Genomic DNA, 18,020 nt, shown 5'->3' with positions numbered 1-18,020 from the left:
TGAGTTCAAATCCCAGCAACCACATGGTGGCTCACAACCATCCATAATGAGATTGGATGCCCTCTTCTGGTGTGTCTGAAGACAGCTACAGTGTACTCATAAATAAAATAAATAAATCTGAAAAAAAAAAAAGAAGCAGATCCATTGCTATAGAAGGGGTTGGGGAAGGAATCGACCTGTAGAAGGTGCAAGGGAGCTGTGGGTAGGGGTCAGTGGACACAGTCTTATAACTGTGGAGATGATTATGTAGGTATGGACTTGTCAAAACTCATTGTTAGAGGGACGGAGAGACGGTGGAGCAGTTAAGAGTTGCAGCCGCTCTTCCAGAGAATGTGATTTAGGCCTCAGCATCACATAACAGCCTGAAATTCTAGGTGCAGCAGGATCTGATATCTTCTAGCATCCAAGGGCACCATGCCCACACCCCATAAACAGACACACAAAACTCACACACGTATACATAAAGAAAAATAAATTTTAACAACAACAACAATAATAATAAAAGCTCATTGTGGAAGAGGATACAGCTATAAGAAGATGATGAGAGAAATCTTTGGGCATGAAGTCATCAGTAACTAGACTGTGTGATTTACATACCAACCTAAAAATGTGACATCATGGGTAGAACCAAACACATTCATACACATGAGCACAAGCACACCTGAAGAGAGAGAGAGAGAGAGAGAGAGAGAGAGAGAGAGAGAGAGAGAGAGAGAGAGAGAATGGGGAGGGGGGAGTCTGTCAATGCCAACACCCAGGTTGTAAGTTTATATTTCAGTGTTGCTGTGTTGCTCTCAGGAAGCTGGGTAAAGGATCTGTGGGGGTTCTGTAATGTTTCTTCCAACTGTATGCAAATCTTAAATTCCTCCATATAGCTGAGTTTTGAAAAGGTTCATACAATCCATCAAAGCTGTTTCTTCTCCTCACCTGCTCTTTCTTGTCACATCGGCTTCCACAGACCATGCAGTGTACTGATACGGCATACTAAGGAGATGCAGGAGTTTCACGGGGTTTCTCTTCCTTTTAAACCCACAGGAGAAATGGAAGGCTTTTCTGTTATCTGAGGATGATTGAAAAAGTTATGGGACACACCTGAGATTTCACCCAAGGGTTGGAGGGGTAATGAACTACAAAGAACCAATTTGAAGAGATATTGGTGAGAAAAAAAATTAATGTATTTTCTACTTGTATCCTATTTAACTGGAATTGTTCAAAGAAATAGCTAGGGCTTATTACATTATGATAACAGAAGATGGTCTGTATTATTCTTACAGCTCTCAGTTAGCTTCAACTTGACACATCCCAGAGTGATTGAGTTGGGGGATTGCCTCTGTCACACTGCCTGGGGGCCATGTCTATAAAGCATTTTCTTGACTGTTAATTGAGGTAGGAAGACCCAGCCCTCCCTGAGCTGTGCCACTCCTGGGCAGGTGGTTAGATAAGAGATCTGGCTGAGCTCGACCAAGAAGAAAAAGCTGGTGGGTAATGTTCCTCTATAATGTCTGCTCCTGATTCAATTCCTGCCCTGAATTTCCTCAGTGATGGATTATTAATTTTTTTCATTATAAATTTATTGGATGTTAAGCCCAATAAGCCCCTTCCTTTCCAAGTTGCTTTTGGTTTATCACAGCAACAAAAAGCAAAGTAGAACAAAATTGGAATCAGGAGTGGGGTCTCCATTGTGCCTTCAACAGTGGCCTCTCTTTGGGAACTCCATCTCTGAACCTGGTGTCAACTCTCAGCCACTCTCCAGAACTCGCTCATGCCTTCAAACCCAGTACCAGGCGGGCTGGAAAGTTGGCTCAGCGGTTAAGAGCACTGGCTACTCTTCCAAAGGTCCTGAGTTCAATTTCCATCAACCACATGATGGTTCACAACCATCTGTAATGGAATCTGATGCCCTCTTCTGGTGTGTCTGAAGACAACAATAGTGTATTCATACATATAATTAATAAATAAATCTTTTAAAAAAAATGTCATGCAGTGGTGGCGCACACCTTTAATCTCAGCACTTGGGAGGCAGAGGCAGGCGGATTTCTGAGTTCAAGGCCAGCCTGGTCTACAGAGCTAATTCCAGGACAGCCAGGGCTACACAGAGAAACCCTGTCTCAAAAAACAAAACAAACAAACAAACAAACAAGCAAACAACAACAAAAACAACCCAGTACCATGTGAGAGGTAGACTTCAGCCCCCTGGATCACAGCTTCTATGTGATCCCAGAAGATCTCACCTCAGGGATGTTGATCTTACTAACCACAGCTCACTCTTCAGCCTGGTTGGTGGATAACCACATATTCTCATGTGATACAAAATATCACATGAGTGGTCCTGAGAGAGTCTTTGCCTCTCTCTTAAACATCACCGGGTTTCCAGTATCTGCAGGTCTCTTCAGATTCTTATCTTCCAAGTTCCCATTGAACAGTTCATTAAGCTCTGAGCTCTCAGCATCCTTTCCAGCTCAGTGTTCCAGACACTTCCACAGTTCTCCCAAACAACACAGTCACATCTGTCCCAGCAACCGCATACCTCAACTGGAATTGTTTTCTTTCCTTCACGGTCCTACACACCCTGAAACAGTGGACACTCATCCTTTTGTTGATGTCCAGTATCTGAGTCCCATTTCTGTCTTTGGCGTTGAGTGGGGCCCCAATACAGTCAGTCCTCTGTATCTATGAGTTCTCATATACAGATTTAATTAACCTTGGATCAAAAAAAATGATTTTCATCTCTAAGGAACACATTTGAACTTTTAAAGTCTTATTAGTATTCCCTAAACAATATAGTACAACCAGTGAGTTCAAGGCCAGCCTGGTGTACATAGCAAGTTCCAGGCCAGCCAAGGGGTTATATAATGAGACTGTCTCAAACAAACAAACAAACAAAAATAATACGGTCCAAGTGATGCTTGCATAGTTTTTCTATTGAATAGAAACAATCTAGATATGACTTAGGGTAAATGGCAGGAAGTATGTAGATTATTGTGTCTGCTTTCCTAGACTCCTTTGCTGTTAGCATCTAGGCTAAGGCCTGATGACAATGGGGCATTGTGCCTGGCATATTGAGGTACAATGCTGGTGGCTGTAGGAACTCCCACAGGTTCATTTGGGGCTCTGAAATCCTGGCTGCTACATGGCCTTCATTTTGCTTGCCTGCCCTCCAGCCCTTATTGAGAGTCTTTCTGATGCTGTCAGCGGAGGGAGGCAGACAATAAACATGATAAATAAATTACACAGCACATCTGAAAGTGAGCAACATTATAAAGTAACTGAAGGACGAGTAAGGAAACAGGGGGTGCTTGGAGTGGGGGTACAGGGGACTGGGCCCCACAAAGATGTAAGGCTGAGCAACAGCACAGAGGAGGGGACTGGGGCCACAGGGAAAAGTGGTCCTGCAGTGAGAGTGCAGGAGGCCAACAGGAACGGTGGTGTGGTTAGAGCAGAGAGGAGGGAATGCTGGACAGTTCCCAGGCAACTGGGCTGGGCAGGCCTTGGCAGAGATCACAGGGACCTTGGGTGTTTTTAGACCAAGCAACTAGCTGTAGTTATGTGTTAAAGTTTGGATAATAAATGTTCCCCGAAAGACATACAGATTCAAAACATGTTCCTCAGTGGAACCACATTCAGCCTGGAGAAGCCACTGGATCATGAAAGCAGTGACCTCATCAACAGATTGATTGACACGGACTGTGAAGAAGTGGAGCCTATTTGAAGAAAGTAGGTAGCTGGAGATAAGCCCTTGATGGGCGTCCCGTGTCCCTAGTCTCCCTGTTTCCTCGTGGTCATAAGGGGAGCAGCTTTCCTCCACCGTGCTCTTCAGGCATTGCCACCAGTTGTGCCTAGAGTGAGCTCTCAGAAACAGGAAGCAATGACACCAATTCTTTCTTCCTTTGTTTGCTTCAGGTAGATTTTGTTGTTTGTTTGATTTTTTTAAATTGTTTTGTTTTGTTTCTATTGGGCAGGAAGCTGACTAACATGCTCTATCTTATGTCTCAAGAAGGCTACTCTGTGTGACCCTGGGCAACAAGCTACATAAGCCAACTGGCATAAGAGCAAGGACATAGCTGTGCCACGTGGAGAATGCAGTGGCTTGAACTTGGTGCTGCCACTGATGAGCTCAGATCTGGAGAGCTGCTGAAAGCAGAGCCGTTTGCTTTTAGAGCCAGGAGCCCCAGCTGCCACTGAAGGTTTGGGGCAGAATTACCGGAAAACAGAGGTATCGGGTTGTTTTTCCCTGAGGGAGGACAGGATGTGGTGTGGTCTGAGTTAATTATGAACCTCTGAAGATTGTTGTTTTATTTCGGGTTTTGTTTTTGAGTCAAGGTCTTACCATTTAGCCACAGTTGGCCTAGAATTGACTATGTAGACCAGGCTGGCTCAATTCACGGAGCTACCTGCTTCTTGCTCTGGAATTAAAGCCACCATACCCAGTGTGTCAGAGGTTTCTCTTGTTTTTTTGTTTGAGTGTTTCGTTTAGATTTTTTTAAAAAAATTTTTAAGTGTATGAGTGTTTTGCCTGCATGCATGTCTTCTCACCACACGTATGCCTGGTTCATGTGAATCCCGAAAGAGAATGCCAGGTCCTATGGAACTGGAGTTGTGGGTGATTGTAAGCTGCCATGTGGGTGCTGGGAACTAAACTTAAGTCCCCTGTGGGACCAACAAGTGCTCTTAACTGCAAGCAGCCTCTGCAGCCCACCAAAAGACTTGAGTCAACTCTTCAAGTTAGAGACTGAATTGATCTTCCAACCTCACTCCCCACAAACTATCCTAAAACCTTAGCTCCCGATGTGGTTGTATTTGGAAGTGGGCTGTTTAAGAGATAAATGGATTAAACATGCAGTCATGAAGCTGTAGCTCTATGGTGGCCTTAGTGTCCTTATGAAACACCTCACTCTCCAGTGGAGACATGAGTTGGCAGGTAGCAATGCATGCTTGGGTCTAAACAGGACATTTGGGGCGTGAACGTAAATGTGGAGCTTGTTAGTAACTAGAGACGGTTACAGTCATGAGACAGCAGGGACATGGGAAGAGACACTCACAGACAGAGCACCCTGAAGTGTCATCCGCACAAACGAGGCAATTACAAGGTGCCTTCAGAGAAGACTGAAATAGCTTCCCCGTGAGGAAAACACTTGGCTGGGAGCCGTTTCCTGGGGCCACGTTGGGGAAGAAGAGGGATACTCCACTGTCAAATTCAGAAGAGAAGTCAAGGGTGAGCAAAGTCACCACGAACCTTCAGGGCTGGAAGGTTATTTCTGAGGTCATGTCTCCAACATACTTCTGATCTCGAGCTTTCCCTCCAGCCTGGTGGGTGTGAGTGGCACCATGGTAGCTGCAACCGCTCTGAAATTCACTCTACTGCTTTCTTTGACATCCAGGCCGTGAATTCAGTGAGAAGACATTGCTGCAATAGGAGGAATGGGGGTGTGGCCACTCCAGGATGCAGGCCCCTAGTCCTGACTGATTCCTGCACAGGTCAGAGGGCAGAGGTCACCAAGGGCTTTCTGTCTTCCAGAGGTGGAGCATCATCTCAGAGTGGAGGAGTTAAGTTTCTTTGTCATCTCTGTCTTCTGTGCATTTGCAAGGGATGTTGGACCTGCATTGTTGTATAGATGATACAGGGTACGAGCCAAGTAATACTTCAAATGGGAAGCTCACATAGAAATATTGGATTTTGCCGGGCAGTGGTGGCACACGCCTTTAATCCCAGCACTTGGGAGGCAGAGGCAGGCGGATTTCTGGGTTTGAGGCCAGCCTGGTCTACAGAGTGAGTTCCAAGATGCCAGGGCTACACCTGTCTCATAAAAACAAAACAGACAGACAAACAGACACAGGTGCTCACTATGCTTGAACTCAGTACATGGTCTGAAGCTCAGTCTCCTCCTGAGTAGTGTTCTATTATGCTTGGAGAAATGAAGTAGAAACTTCTAGTGTCTTTGGAAAGTTAGTTATGTCAAATGTTGTTTTGCTGGGTTACACAGGTGAAAGGATGTTTGGATACAGCAAACACGTGAAAGGATGCCTGATGAAGGAGTATAAATATGACCTCACAGACAGTGGGAGAGGAGCACTGAGCACTGGTTTGGTTTGCTCTGCCTTGCTATTCTTCACTAAAGACATGCATGCACTGGTTTGCCTTACATAATGTTGTTGAGCTCAACTTGTGATAACACTGTCATGAGAGAAACTCACCCAGGAACTGCTTGTGAGCTTCCTGCAGGAAACTTCCTGCTGCCTCCACAGCCTCGCCTTCGGCTGGTTGGGGAGCCTGGTGGTTTCTTCAGGATTGAACTACAGCTGCCTGGTGTCTGCTTGCTGAATGGACTGGTTTACAGCTGCTGAATCTATTTGGTGTTTGCTACAGGACTGAACTGCTTGCCAAAGAAGATCGAACTTACCCCCAGTGAACTATTGCTGAACAGGTCTGTGTGCCCCATATCCTAATAACTTTTCTCTTCCACTACCTTTGCTGGGCGGTGGGCTAGAGGAGTGTCTGAACCCTTATTAAAAGTAGTGTGCAAAAAATTTATGCCTACAGAAAAATATTTGAGTTTGATCAAAAATGCCAAATCACTGCTTTTTAAATTGTTTTGTGTCTGAGACAGGCACAGGGACTTGGCAGCCTCCTTGTAATTGAGCCAATTCCTTACATTGGATCTCTCAGACAGACAGACAGACAGACAGAGTGACTGACAGATATTTCCCATTGGCTCTACTTCCCACGAGAATAATGACTAGTGCCATGAGGAAAAGAAAAGACTCGGAAGTTTGCAGTGAGGTGCTGTTGTGACGTGGGTCCTCGAGGCTCCTTTGCCCACTGCTGAAGACCTTGGCCAGCTGGACACATGTTAGCCATCGCTTTCCTGGCACCCGCTGAGGCTGTGCTGGGTGTGCCTTGAGAGCCACTTCAGTTGCAGCATTCCACCGATGCTGAGTCAAGGACATTCACAACCTCCAGACTGGCACGGGCTCATGGCCACTCCCATGCCCACTCTACCACCACCCTGACTCCAAAAGGCATCAAGGAAACTCATGAGGATGAAGGGTGTTAGATAAACAGAGGCATTCTAGACAGAGGCCATAGTGCAGGCAAAGACACACTTTCTCCTCAGGGAGGAGAGTGGCCTGAAGTGACAGAAGCAGGAGATGCATAGTAGGCACTTTACTCTGTGTATGTGGCTCTTTGATCAAAAAATTATACGCTAATGCCTTCTCTTTACCAGGCCACATGATCAATATGCTTGTTTGACAGAAAAGGAAACTGAGGCTCTAGGGTCACTTGCTAAAGTTCAGCAGAGCAGAGATTTGAACTCAACGCTCTCTCTGTGCCTTCAACTTCTCAGAGGCTCTGAAGCTGATGGCTGAGCATCTTTGCCACCTACGTGTCAGGCTGATGACAAATGAGTCACTCCTCAGTCACCCATGCTGTGGGACGCAGGCGCAGACACCACAGGACATGGAACCAATCCATCACTGCTTGATCCAAGGTGTTTTTATTTAGACTCCCTCCTGGTGCCCCCCTGGGGCGGCCAGGGAAAAAGGCACATTCTGATGCTAACAGAGCTGTGGACCCCTGTGCCAGCCTGCCTGAGCCCAACAAGAAGGAGTGATTATAGCTTCATTCTCACTTGGGGGCAACTGGTTATGTCTGGAAACATTTGAACATCCCATAAAGCTCATTTCTTTTGCAAATGAGCCAGATAACACGGAACACTTCAAAGTAAAATTCCGTTGGGCTTTCCATCTGGCAGGCCTCTGGGGGAATGAGCCTAGCGCTGCCTTTGTTAATCAGGCCCTAGGAGTTGGGATTTTATGCTGAAATACAAATAACTATGCATTTGGGGGGAACAAAGCCAAGATGTGATCTCAACTGTATTTGGACTGAAATTCCTCCCTGTCTGCTGGCTCTCTGCACTTTCCACTCAGCGTGGTTCCTTGGTCCAGACAGCTATGATCTTTTGTCCCCGATCCAAGTGTATACCCAAGGCCTCTTACAACCTAGAGGACACTGATCCCTAGAGTCCTCTTTCCCTATGGACCCTGCTCCTGGTGGACAGGTTAGTGGCTAAGATCATATTTCCTGTACTCCACAGTAGCGAGTCACAGATACAGAGTAGGCACATTAATAGGGCACACTTCCATGAGTTTTGGAAGTCAGCAGTGAAAAGTTCCATAGTCTTTTGTGATCAAACATGTCTGTAAACCCAGTACTAGGGAGACTAGGATGGGGAGCTGAGACAGGAGAATTGCAGTAAGTTTGAGGCAGACCTGGACTACATATTGTGAAGCCAGTCTTGGGCTACATAGTGGGTTCTAGGCCAGGCAAGACTACAGAAGAAGACCTTATCACAGATAAAACAGAGATACTCCGCCTTGCCTTCTCTTCCTTCCAGAAAGCTGTGTGACAGATGCGCAGGGTTTCCCTGCAGTGTGTCCCAAACACTCTGGCTCCAGAGCCTTTTGACATGGGTGGCCACAGTGATATCTCCACCCTTGCACCCAGGCAGCACCAAAGGTGTTCTCAGTGCATCCACAACCATCCAGTGGAGTTCTGCTGTCCTGGGAGCTGTTCGTTATGGCAGGCTGTGAGCCCAGGCCTCTAACCTTTCCAATGACTGGGTTAGTTCTAAAGCCTGGAAACTTACTTCTCAAATAGATTACTCAGAGGATGGATGTTCAGCTGCTTGCTACCTAGGGTTTAGGAGCAAGCCAGTGGCCAGGATATCTATGGGATGAGAAGAGACACTGTCACATGGCTGGCTGCTGATGTGGCTGGGAAGGGAACCAGGGAAGGAGCCACTCTTCCTACATCTCCTGAAAACTTCCAGCCCTGCCTTACCCACTTCTCCCCCAATGGAGGTCTGGTCTCAACAGGTTCATAGTTACTGTATGGCTCAATGGTGGTGGCCAGCCAGTGCTTGTAGCACATGTTTAAAGGGGAGGCTAGCCTCAGTCTACCCTATACGTTTGCTCTGGCCTCACCTTGAGTATGCTTCCCATCAGGACTGCCACCTCCAGGACATCTCTTTCCCCTCAGATCTGCTTTCTGCCCTATCAAAGCCATACAGGTTTTCCTTTCTGTTGGGTTGTCCACTCCTTGCTGTAGAAATGGGCAAGTTCATGAAACCCGGGAATGTGGTGCTGGTCCTGGCTGGACGCTACTCCGGACGCAAAGCCATCATTGTGAAGAACATTGATAATGGCACCTCAGACCGGCCTTACAGCCATGCCCTGGTGGCTGGAATTAGATTGACCGCTAACCCCGAAAAGTGACAGCTGCCATGGGCAAGAAGAAAATCGCCAAGCGATCCAAGATCAAGTCCTTTGTGAAAGTTTATAACTACAACCACCTCATGCCGACCAGGTACTCTGTTGCTATCCCCTTGGACAAGACTGTTCTCAACAAGGATGTGTTCAGGGACCCAGCTTTGAAACGCAAGGCCAGGTGGGAGGCCAAGGTCAAGTTTGAAGAGCGATACAAGACGGGAAAGAACAAATGGTTTTTCCAGAAGCTTCGCTTTTAGGTTTATTTTTGTTTTCATCATTAAAAATTTAAAAAAAAAAGCCATACAGATTGTAGGGAGATTCAAACCTGAATGGATCGGGAGCTGAAACCTGATCTTTTGGTAGCTTCTTGAGGAAGTGAGACTACAGGACATAGGTTTGAAGCCAGACAATGTTGAGTTTGATCCTGCCATGGGTGCCTGAAAGATAAAATGTACCCGTATCTGAGCCTTCGTCACCTAGTCTAACCGGACTCTGCTAACACCCAGCTAAGGAAACTGTTGTAAATGAGAGAATCGGAGTCTGGGCTGGGAGGCTCGTAGTACTGGGATGAGATGAGATAGTCACACTGGCCCCTTGCCATACAGAAGGCACTTGACACTGAGGGACAGAGGCTCTCGGGCCGAGGGAAAACTACCCAGGAACCCAGATACCTGCTATCCGGGCTAGGCTTGTCCCTCCGTGGGGCCCTGTATGCTTTCAGCATTTGCTAAATAGCAAACCATCACATCAAATGTGCAGCCGAGGCTGCTGTGCTGACTCACATCTATAATCCCAGCACTCAGGGGGTGAGGCAGGACCATTGTCCAGATTTCAAGGCCAACCTAAGCTACATAGTAAGACTCTGTCTCAAGGGAAGAAAGAATCAACAGAAAGTCTGTCTGATCCCAGGCACGTGGCGTCCTGTCTACCCAGCAAATGTCTTCTTGCTGCATATCTTGACCCACTGAATCTCCTTACTCTGAGTTCTAACCGACCCAGCTTTTACGCCTGGAAGATGACATTGAGTGTCCCTCCTCAGGAGCTCCAAGCTGCTCACAGCACTTGTGTGTCTTGAGGCTTGAAGAACAAACCTCAGGAGGCTCCTCGTGATGGGGCCGAGAGGGACACAGGCCAGGCCAGACCAGCTGATGGCGAGGAGGTAACTGGATTCATTTGGGCAACCAGGGAAAATTGTTTCAATGCTGGAGACCCAAAACAAGTCTCCTTTCGTGAGCTGTATTCAAATGGGCCTTCACCTTCATTCTTCCTTTGCCCAGCTGTGAGACTCTGGCAAATCAGAGCCCAAGCTGTGCTGTTCCATCTGCCACGCAACAGGCTGCCACACACAAATAGCCTGTCTCGGAGGCATGCATGCAGCAGGGAACACTCACCCGAGATCTCAGAGTCCTGGTGACATTTACACAGAGCCTGTCACCACAATGACCTTGGGATGGCTTCCCACAGCAGAGCCTTTGCTTCCCTGTCCCTCCATTTGTCACAGCAACAAAGTATACTCTGTCCAGTTTGCTTCACAAAAACCTAATGCTCGGGCTGGACAGAGTAGAGTGGAGCAAAAACCTGTACGAGAGCCTGAGGGTGTGCCTGGGTCACGGATGATGCTAAAGTGATCACCATCTCTTGGCCCTTCTGAGCTTGCATCTATAACCTGGGCTCTGGCAGCCATCAGAGGAGCATTTGCATATTCATGTGGAAGCCTCCTCTGCTCCCCCAGCTTAGCTGCAGCATGAATTCAGGGCTTCTGGCTGTCTTCTTATTCCCAGTGCATCAGAGACTCTGCTAAACTACATTATAATTAGGACTAAGAAAGCCTGCAGGTGCGTTTTAGTATAACCCACAAAAGCAGGCGTGTGTGTGTGTGTGTGTGTGTGTGTGTGTGTGTCCCTAGTGTTAAGAGAGACTTCTTTCCTGGTTCCCTGGCTCCCACTGTCTTTGCCTCTAACAGCTGCTCCATGGTAGGACCATGACGACAAATGTAAGGCCAAAGGTCAGCTGCAAATTTGCAGGCACAAAGGACAAACCGTGGAAGGGTGATCCAAGCCCCCAGAAGTTGGCTGAATTGTCTGGCTGTGCAGCCATGGAGGAATTGGGAGAAAGAGTTGAGTGTTCCCTGTAAGCGTGGCCACTGGAACTTTCTTGGCCCTGACGTGGTCTCACATGTTCACAGCTGGTCGGCCCAGAGGCTGCTCATAGATTTGGGGGTTGGGAAGTGAGCCAGGACTCATCTGGTTCCAGTGCTCACTTCAGACACTGGAGCTACAAAGGGTCCTAAGACTGGCTTCAAATGTCAGTAGCCAAAGACTAGCACAGGGTCATTGAAAGATAAATAACACAGTGGCCGTCTGTCCAGTCTGTCATTTCCCACCACACCCAACCCTGCTTTTAATGGACGAGCAAAGGCCCAGAGAGGTGGTGGCCACGTCTCCCAGTGATGTCAAGAGTATGAGGGGCATCAAGGAAAAGATTAAGGGCAGTTTCAACAATCTCTGCCTGCCAGCTTCCCAGCCTCCCAACCTCCCTGCCTCCCCAGCCTCCCAACCTCCTAGCCTCCCCAGCCTTCCAACCTACCTACCTCCCAGCCTCCCCAGCCTCCCCAGCCTCCCAGTCTCCCAACCTCCCTGCCTTCTCAGCCTCCCAACTTCCCAGCCTCCCCAGCCTCCCAGCCTCCCAACCTCCCTGCCTCCCCAGCCTCCCAACCTCCCAACCTCTCAGCCTCCCCAGCTTCCCAGCCTCCCAACCTCCCTGCTTCCCCAGCCTCCCAACTTCCCAGCCTCCCCAGCTTCCCAACCTCCCTGCCTCCCAACCTCCCTGGCCTCCCAACTTCCCAGCCTCCCAACCTCCCTACCTCCCAGTCTCCCAGCCTCCCTGCCTCCCTACCTTCCCTGCCTCCCCAGCCGCGCAACCTCCCTGTTCCCTGCCTCTCAGCTCCCCAGCCTCCCTGCCCAACAGCCTCCCAACCTCCCCAGCCTCCCAGCCTCCCAGCTCCCCAGCCTCCCCAGCCTCCCTGCCCCCAGCCTCCCTGCCCCCCAGCCCCCCAGCCTCCTTCCCTCTCCTCCTCATCCCTTCTTTCTCCTCCTCCTCTGTCTCTATCTTTATTTAAAAAATCTAATACATTTCAAAAGCATTCATGCTCAGGAATTACCGAAGACATCTGGACCTTTTAAAAAGTTATTACAAATGTCAAGTAACAAGATGTACTTTAAAAGTGAGTAAAACTGAGATTCCAGTTTGTTAAGATCACTCACTCATTCTGCAGCCCTTGGGATCATCTCTGAAGTATGACGTTTTAAGTCAAGGTAAGTTTCCAATACTCTGCTTCTATGGTTTCCATATGGCTCCTCGTGATCACACTCACTGGATGCTTTTTAAAGTAGCATAAATATCACCCAGAATTCCTGTCCCGTTTTGTGTCCTTTGTGTGACCCAGATTCAAGAGTTATTGAGGAAGCACTCATTTAGGGACGGGGACAAGGAGTAGGCAGACACGGAGGTCACCCAGCTGGGGTGGCATTTGATTCTAGACTCCCTGACAAGGCACAAAGTCCCAATCAAGGTACACCCCAGCCTGTCATATTTAACACCCTCCCCCCAGAGTCCTTTTCCTGTCACAAGGAACAGAATGTTTGGACTGGTCAGTCAGAGCCCCCATTAGACCTGGCCCCACTGGGTGCCCACCCTAGGCCCCTCCCAGTGATACAGTAGACTCCAGGTCTCTCCGCTTTGGTATTCCTGTGTGACAGCATATGGTTAGATCATGCTCTTTCTAGACTCTCTGAGCTCTGGTACTCTCTGTTCATGAGCTTGAATGGCAAAGCAATCAGAGACGTAACATTTTGCAAGCTGGGCAGGTGGTCTGCTTGCCAGCTGGCTGCTCAGCCAGGCGAGCATGGCTTACTAGTCCTACGCTGTGCTTGGCTGTGGTCAGGAGGACAATTTGGGAAGAGGCTCCAGCAGATCGGCCTCGCAGATGACTTCCCAGATGCTGAGCTGAAGGGAAAGCAGCAGAAGCGGGTGGCCTGGGTAGGCAGCCTGCGAGGCAGAGCAGGTGGCCTTAGTACAGCAGGTTTGGCATAGTCACGTCTGGACCTCTTTCCAGTGTCTGTCAGGCTGCTAGAGGGTGAGAATGGAATGATCCATAATGTGCAATGCATGATGGGAGAAGTAGGGGTAAAACACATGTCCGGTCAGCAGGTTCTGTGGGGTCTTGGTATTGCTGCCTGCACACTGGACCCTGGGCATTCAAGACCACAGCCAATGCTTATAGTACACCAGCTTGCAGTGGGGGGCAGAGGCTGGCCACTGAGTTGAAAGGAAAGACTGAAGCTGGGTCCCTGAAGGTGGAGCGGGACGGACAGACAAGCCCTGGATAGGAAAGGGGATGTCCAAGGTACTGCACACATCCTACTTCAGTTAGTGTTCCTGTCCCTCTCTGGGCCTCAGTTTCTTCAGCAATGTGAGGGGTGACTGCTCCCTGTCCTGCCTTACCCACGTGACTTTTGGAAGCAGACAAAACTAAGATCACAGACAGGAAATGACTGGTAAGGAGCCAAGGCTGGCCTGAGGCCCCCAGCCCTTGGCCTCACAGGGTATCAGCCGAGTGACCTTCCACCATCTCTGAGAGGGAGGAGCAGAGGTCATCAGTTGGGAATCAAGGCTAGTGTGGCAGTGGTGGCTGTTCCTCTGAACCAGCCATCTGGAAAGCAGTGAGAGGTTTTGAGCACAGGATGCTTCTAGAACTCTTCTGGTTACCTGTTCCTCTCATTGCTTCCCAGCTGTCTCACAGCCTCAGAGACGGTAGACCCTGCCGACAGTGAAGACCATCCCTAGGCACAGAAACACAAAGGAATCCTAGCCCTCAGTACACGCTGATTGCTTTGGAATCTTCTCAACATTCTTGGGTTTTCTTTAAAAAAAAAAAACAAATTCATGCATGTATTGTGTGCGTGCATGCACACTCATGCAGTCGTGCGTGTGTGCATATGGATGTGCACCGTAGTGTACATAACAGAGCTAAAAACAAAACAAAAACAAACATAAACTTGTGTAAGTCTGTTCTTCCCTTCCACATACTCAGTCTTCATGTTTGGTGGCGAGGGCCTTTACCCAGTGAGCCATCTCAGTGAGCCTCAGTGGTCTTGACCTATCCCACTCTGGGAATTCTTGGAACCAGTGGGGTGGCTGATAAGTTTGCTTGTTCATTAGTGGGTTAAATCAGACTCAATCCATGCTCATCTTGTACCTGTGAGATGCATCGGTGTGGTTGTCTAAGGCTGCAGCTTAGAACAACACCATTCTGTTCAGGCTCTGGGTGAGCAGTCCAAGCTTGACCAGCCTTCTGGGGAGTGTCAACCGGCAGCATTCCCTTCTGGACTCTGTGGGAATAACTGACTTCTGAACTCATTCTGGTTCTTGGCCAAGTTCAGCTCTTGGAGGTTGGAGGGCTGAGATTGCTCCAGCTGTCAGCTGTGGCTACCCGTAATGATAGAGCCTACCACTCCCCAGGGCCTCCTTCTCATCCAGTAGAAGCAGGCCTCTCTAGCCTCCTCCTCTGTGACCGCCTGAGATGTCGGCTTTGTGTGTGGTTGGGGGTATGGGGTGATAGGAGTGCTGGTTAAGTCGGCACCTTTGTCCTAAGTAGGGTTTCTGTTGCTGTGATGAAACACCATGCCCAAAAGCAAGTCTGGGAGGAAAGGGTTTCTTTGGCTGACATGACCATTCCCACGCCATCGCTGAAGGAAGTCAGGACAAAAACTCAAACAAGACAGGAACCTGGAGGCAGGAGCTGATGCACAGGCCATGGATGGTGCTGTGTACTGGCTTGCTTCCCCTAGTTTGCTTGGCCTGCTCTCTTATAGAATCTGGTTGTGACCAGCCCAGGGATGGCACCACCCACAATGGGTGGGGCTCTCCCCCATCAATCACTAATTAAGAAAATGCTCTACAGGCTTCCCTAAGCCTGGTCTTATGGAGGCATTTTCTCAGTGGAGACTGCTTCCTCTGCAATGGCTCTAGCTTGTGTCAAGTTGTCATAAAGCTGGCCAGCAGAGCCACCTAGAGTCACCTCCCTTTTGCTGGGTAGTTGACCAACTTCCTGGAGTGGTGCTGCATCCATAGGCTCCGCCCACATGAGTACCACTGACGGTCATCTTAGGAGCTCAGCTACTACAGCTGTCCTCTTACCTTTAGAAAATAAATAAATAAATAAATAAATAATACCTCAAGTTGGGTGTGGTAGGCACGTACCTTTAATCTCAGCACTCAGTAGGCAGAGGCAGGCAGATCTCTGAGTTTAAGGCCTGCCTGGTCTACAGAGGGAGTTCCAGAACAGCCAGACCCACATAGAGAAATCCTGTTTCAAAACCATCCCCCCAAAACAAAAAAAAATTAAAACAAAAAAACCCCAAAAATCCCACAAACACCTCTCCAAGACAATTTGTGCAATCTGAAAAGTAATCAAAGAAAAGTGCATTTGGGAGACAGGAGGGCAAGAGGTGGGGATCAAGGACATCCTTGGCTCAAAGCAAGGTTGAGACCAGCCTGGACCACATAGGATCCTGCCACAAACAAACAAATTTTAAAAACTGGGGGCTGAAGAGATGGTCTAAGGGTTAAGAACACTGGCTGCTCTTTCATAGGTCCTGAGTTCAGTTCACAGCAACCACATGGTGGCTCACAACCATCTGTAATGGGGTCTGATGCCCTCTTCTGGCGTGCATGTGAAGTACCTGCAGATACATACACACACATGCACTCGTGTGCATACACACACACACACACACACACACACACACACACACTAAATCATTTTTAGAAAATAGGAATGAGCTAATGGAGATTATGAAAAAAGGCAATTCCCTTTTAGAAGCTACCCTGCCCAGGTCAGATAACTACATTTGAGTTTGACCATGTTGAGTTTGGCTGTCTCACCAACCAGACTAGAATTCCCCCCAAAACCCAGAACTTATGGCTATTTATCTGACCAACAGCCCCTGAAGCCAGAGTGAATGGGCCAGGGTTAGGGTAGATGCGTGTGTGTGTGTGTGTGTGTGTGTCTCTGTGTGTGTGTGTGTGTGTGTGTGTGTGTGTCTGTGTGTGTCTGTGTGTGTGTGTCTGTGTGTGTCTGTCTGTGTGTGTGTGTGTGTGTGTGCACACGAGTGTGTATATGTATCTGCCCGTGGGCATGTACATGGGAGCACAGATGGATGCAGAGGCCAGACTCCGGTCCACATCCAGCATTCTTTACCTCTGAGCCATCTCTCCAGTCCCTCCCCGCAAGCCTGTGCTTTTACACATTCTGCCATATTGTTTCCTAGCAGGCTTCTGAGCAATTGCCACCCCTTCCCTGCTCCTCTGCCTTTCTCAACTTTGGGCCATCACTTTGCTTCCTCTTCCTGGGTGCCCCTCTGTGGTGTCTACCTTCCTTCTCGACTTCCTGGGAGACAGGCTTCCGGCTGTGCCTGTGCTGGCACTTTCAGAGTGGTTTAACTGAGAAGGGAAGACCACGCTGACCATGAGCTGGGCAAACGAGAAGACGATGAGCACCAGATTCATCTTCCTCTGCTCTCTGAGCCACCCAGGTGTGAGCCTCAGCTCTTCTGTGCTTTCCCTGCCATCATGGACTGGGCCCTCCAACTGTGAACTGTAATAAGCCTTTCCAGCCTCGGGCTGCTTCTTGTATGTATTTGGTCACTAAAAATGAGAAAAGTAACTATCTGCCCACACTCTGGCAGAAGACAACGTGAGTTCTTCCCATATGCATTTGATGTCCTCCAGCCCCACACTGCATCTGCAAGTGCATCTGACATCAAGTGGGTTCATGAGTCATCGTGGGTCCTTTTCAGGAAGTGACCGGAGTACAGTTAGGTACTGGAATGACAGGAACCATCCGTGAGCAGAGGAGCCAACTTTTCTGCTCCCTCCCTTTCCACCCCTTTATCTGGCTGTATCTCAGCTACTCAGGCCCCACAGGAGCCAGCACCAGACAGATAAAATCATCGAGGCCAGTTCCAGCTTCACACAAGATCCTGGAATTTAATTTAACTCCTACAGACAGCGTGCTGATGCTTCTGTGGGCTCCCAGAGCAGCCTCGTGGAACAGCTGGAAACCTGCTATGGTGGCTTTGTCTTCACATCACCTTAAGAATCCCAGGGGATCCCACAGAGGCAAGGACCTTACAGAAAAACTTACAGATGTCCAGGACCTCAGTTTTGGAAGAAACTGCAGAAATCACTGAGTGACGCATCTTGTATTTTAAAAACAATCCCTGTGAGACCCTAGGGATCTCGCCCAAAGCCTCATGCTTTCCCTTGGTGTCTGATGACTCTTAGCATTAAGACTGTAAACAGGAGGCTAGGGAAGTAGCTCAGTGGGTAAAATGCTTGCTGTGCAAGTGTGAGGACCTGAGGTCAGATCCCCAGAACCCAAGTAAATGCAGATGTAGTTTGTGCCTGTGATCCTGGAGCTGAGGTGGCAGTGTCACTAGGCTCCCTGGGGTTCACTGGCTGCCTAGCTTGGCAAACTGGTGAACTCCAGGTTAAATGGAGACCCTGTCTTAAAAAAGTAAGCTCGAAAGTGATTGAATAACAAAGGTAGTGTCAACCTCTGGCTTCCATTGACTCCTGTGTATACACAGTGTACACATATCTTGTATACACATACAGTGTATACATAGTGTACACATAGACAGCGTATATACACACAGTGTACACACAGAGAGTGCATACACAGTGTACAC

General features: G+C 48.6%; 1 pseudogene; it reads left to right on the top strand.

Annotated features, from left to right (window-relative positions):
* Nucleotides 1-9,108: 9,108 nt before the first annotated feature.
* Nucleotides 9,109-9,564, top strand: LOC114623605 (annotated as a pseudogene).
* The last annotated feature ends 8,456 nt before the right edge of the window (nucleotides 9,565-18,020 follow it).

This window comes from Grammomys surdaster, unplaced genomic scaffold (genome assembly GCF_004785775.1).
Source record: "Grammomys surdaster isolate TR1022 unplaced genomic scaffold, NIH_TR_1.0 199, whole genome shotgun sequence".
NCBI classification, from domain to species: Eukaryota; Metazoa; Chordata; class Mammalia; order Rodentia; family Muridae; genus Grammomys; species Grammomys surdaster.
Note: the sequence above shows the minus strand (reverse complement) of the source record. Positions and strands in the feature narration are given on the sequence as shown.